Source organism: Onychomys torridus, chromosome 6 (assembly GCF_903995425.1).
Source record: "Onychomys torridus chromosome 6, mOncTor1.1, whole genome shotgun sequence".
Classification (NCBI taxonomy): Eukaryota; Metazoa; Chordata; class Mammalia; order Rodentia; family Cricetidae; genus Onychomys; species Onychomys torridus.
The window spans coordinates 40,060,376-40,064,651 of record NC_050448.1 but is presented as its reverse complement, the minus strand read 5'-3'; the positions used below and the strand labels follow the sequence as shown (position 1 = coordinate 40,064,651).

Sequence of the window (4,276 nt, the reverse complement as noted above, 5' to 3'; positions counted from 1 at the left end):
GTGTAGTTGGAGAGCTTCTCTCCAGCCTCTGCCAAGCCCTATTAGTCCAACAACCCATTTATAAAATAAACACACAGACATTCATATTATTTAAACTGCTTGGCCATTAGCTCAGGCCTACCATTGTCTAGCTCTTACTCTTATATTTAGCCCATTTCTATTAATCTATACTTTGCCACGTGGCGTGTGGCTTACCAGTACCTTACATCTTGTCATGGCAGCGGCTGGCCGTATCTCTATCTTCCCCTTCCACTTCCCAGAATTCTCCTTTCTCCTTGTCCCGCCTATACTTCCTGCCTGGCTACTGGCCAATCAGCATTTTATTTGTACAGATCAATATCCACAGCAAGTGAGGAGACATCAGACTTGTTGGTGTTACTAACACTGGTGAATGGCCTACTTTTGCTATATATGTATATCTAAACATCTGAAGTGATTTTACTTTTATTTCCTTCACTTTAAGCCTATCATGAAATTTCACAGTGATTTCTGGGGTCTGACAGAAGGAAAACTTCATTCAGAGTGATCAAGGCCATGGCCTGGCTGGCCTGAGAAGGTGCAAGCAGGGGAGGCCTCAATGGGGAAGCTGGAGGAGCACTGACTGCCCTTCTGGCAGGTAGGTGATGTTCCAAGAACAGAGGAGATGGTAAGTAATATGCTCAGCAGCTTCCAGCTTATGTAGCTCAATCTACATCACCTGCAGTAGCCAATGAGTTGGCGATCATTCAGCTCGGCTGCCCTGAAGTCACCCTCAGCTGTAATGATGGCTGCCTTCTGCTGCTCAGCCTCTTCCACCACAAATCTGGCCCTCTCTGCTTCCTGCTGAGACACCTGTTTGTCTTCCACTGCTTCTGTGAACTCCTTCACAAATGTCAGATGTGTCAGGGGCATGTCATCCTGGATAAGCCCAAATGTTGCTGCTCGTTCTGTGAGGTCATCATTTACCCAGATTAGCTCTTCCTTATTGGTGGAGTTTTTCATCAGGACCACCAGCCATTTCTCAAATAACCACAAAGACTTAATACTAATTATAAATGCTTGGCCAGTAGCTTAGGCTTGTTGTTACAACTTAAACTAAACTATATCTTTAATCTACCATGAGGCTTTTACCTCTATCCCATTTTGTATGTCCAACTTGTCCTGTGTCTGGCTGGTGATTTCTCAGACTCTGCCCTTCTTCTTCCCAGTTCCCCCTACTCTGGCTCTCCCACCCAATCTCTTTCTGCCCAGCTATAGGCCAGTCAGTTCTTTATTAACCAATGGTAGTAATACATATTTCAGTATACAAAGGCCATTCCACAGCACTTGCTGGGTGATAATTTGTCCAGCATCAAATAAAGCCACTACTGACTTGAGGATCTCTGTGGTGATGGATAGCAGCACCAGCTCATCATAGTTCTTACCAGTGTTGGTGTAGATATGAGGAAGCTAGGTGGCTGGAAGAGGATGCATAGTGGGATGCTGACTTTCTGCAAATCTTTGCTACCAGTGATGATTGGTGCATTCCATGGTGGAGAGCAGCAAAGACAATTGGTTCTTTATCAAGGGCTGAGAAAGTGAGTCTTTCCCCCTACCACAGTGTCCTGTGCCCCACAGAATCAGTAGAAGATGACAGCTTTGTACCCAGCACCCATGTTATATATGGCAGAGTTTATCATGCCTCCTACAACTGCTAAAGTTAGGCCAAACTTTCTAATGGACTAAAACACTTTGGCAGCAGTGATTTCTTCTGTTGCACCCACTGACACTTGCTATTACTCTGTCATGTGTTTTCTCCAGCCACACAAGTATATTTTAAGATCACTTCCTGAGCTACTTCTCTTCAGTCTCACCTGAGACCTTGTTTTATCAATGTTATCCCCTCTTCTGTGACTTTCTGCTAACTAATGTGCCTTTGTGTTTGTTTATTTTTTGCTTCTTTCAAGACAGTGTTTCTCTGTGTAGCTCTGGCTGTCCTGGAAGTAGCCTGGAACTCAGAGATCCACCTGCCTCTGCCTCTTGAGACCTGGGATTAAAGCCAAGTGCCACCATTGCCTGGCTTTAAAATGCCATTTTATCTATCATCGTGCCTGCTGTTTAATTGAACCTGGTCCTTTGTTTATTTTTTTTTCTACTAGTTGGTGTCATTTTAGTGCTATTTTGCAGTTTTCATCTCTTAATGACAATATTTACACTAGAAATAGGAAAAGTTAAATAATTCAATCACTGACACATTAATATTAAAAAGAACAACATTCACCTAGAATTTCTTGTACAAGTAATCAAGCTGATATGTTATGTCAAAAAGCATAAAAATAATTGATACAAGGTATTTCTAAGAACTCCCTTTGTTCATCCCTCAAAGTTGTTTAATTATTAAAAACATTATTGGCTGTAGAATGAAAGAGTTGTACAAAGTCAAGTAATTTATTCAGTAAATATTAATTCAGCAAATACTGGCAGATTACCAACTACCTCCTGGATGTTAATCTGCTCTAAGGAAGGGGGCAGCTTTTCTTTCTGTGGAGTAAGTCTTACTGTGTATGCTGCTTTCCTGAACCATCTTGTATTAACTCCCAAGATGGAATAAGCAGCCTTGGTAGATTCTGTGTAACCTGCAGCACCTTGGTTTTCTTCCTCACAGACAATATCTGGTGCTCCAGCATTGGTGCCACAGGAGCAGGTGTCCTAGAAATACCCCAGGAGCTTCATTGGCAGCTGGAAGGCTGTGGGTAATAAACACAGCCAAGCCTTCTCTCACGATCCCTAGATTAAGGAAGCAGAAGGGCCTATGATAGCAATTACCAGCCACACCAGCGTTTATGAACTGCTGTTTCAGGACCACGCCTCTTGATTTCTTACTTGGATTTTACCTAAAGCTGTTGTTGACTCTGAACAATTATTAATAAAATGATAATGCTCTCCTTCTGATAAGCAGCACTCACACTTACACCAGAGGAAGTTGTGGGTATAGATTTCACTTACATATTTCTTAACATTGGGAGTCTCCTGTTCAGCTAGAAACATGCCATGCCCATTGTATTTCTTAGCTGCCCAGATTTCTGTTTCCTAATATATTTGTTACAAGTTAGATCACTTATTGAGGGGTAATTACTAATCAGGTGAGTTTTAGCATTTGCAGCTTCTTTAGATTTTTTGGACTGTGTGAGGCTAATCATTTCTGGAACACTAGTATATGACTCACCAGTATTCCTTCTGGTTCATAAATCAAAGCTACCATCTTTCTTGCAAAGTTTCAAGAAGTGTGCAAACAGCCTTCCTTCAAAGGAACAACATATTGAGGTCAGACTCTGGCTCCTTCCATCTCTTGACAAGTTCTGGATTGCTAGTGTTCTCTGTTCCCATGCTGATTCTTCAGACTCAAACTACCAAAAAGAAGCCTAATTAACTGAGCCCATATCTCTCTTTCATTTCCTCCTCACTACTGCCAATTTTAACCTGTTCAATGATAAATAAGAATTTAAAGCCAAGTAAGCTGTTATCAGATGGGTCTCAGAGGGCAAGACTAAATTGGACAGATGCCAACAAACTGTGGTGGGTGGTATGGCATCCTCTGTGTGCGTATCCCCCTGAATGGACTATGTTTTGTCCCTTTTGAGTCTATGACTCTTTAAGAAGGCAGTCACCGCCTTTCCTGAGAGGATTAACCCAGTTGACAATACCCTTTTCTTTGATAGGCCAAGATGGAGAAACTGGTCAGATAACTAATGCTTTCTGTAGCATTTTCAAAGCACAATCCACTAATCTAAAAAGAGCCTCTCCTCTGGGGGTCAGCTGTCCTGGCTTCTCAGTAACTGGCATGAGTCCCAGGATAAGGATTCTCAGTGGTAAAACTAGACTGTTCCTGGGAAACTGGGCTAAAAAACTCACCACCCTTTCTCCTACTCTGTATCAGCAACTTCTACTGCATCTGTACTTCTTTCTTTTATTCTACCATTCCTTTCTCTTAAACGAAAAACTGAAATTTTAAATATTGGAAATTAGCTCAAGTTAGAAATAGTTTATGATGCAGACTGGACCTTCATTGTCCATGTTTGTAACAATTTCTAAGACATGAGAATGTAGACGCAAGGGGAAAGTTTCAAGTACGTGGCCTCACCTGTCTTCTCAGCCTGGATCATAATACGTCACAGTTGAAATGAACCACTGTAGGTTGTCAGTGCATAATACCTCACAGATACCCATCACTGTGTGTAAGCTGTGGAATGGTATAGGAGTTAGTCCTACTCTGATGTTTTCTCAGACCTTGTCTATGTGTGTAAGCCCACCTTGGGAA

The 4,276-nt window shown here is 42.0% G+C and overlaps 1 pseudogene; it reads right to left on the bottom strand.

Moving 5' to 3' along the window:
* Positions 1-574: 574 nt before the first annotated feature.
* Positions 575-3,220, bottom strand: LOC118586149 (annotated as a pseudogene).
* Positions 3,221-4,276: the final 1,056 nt, after the last annotated feature.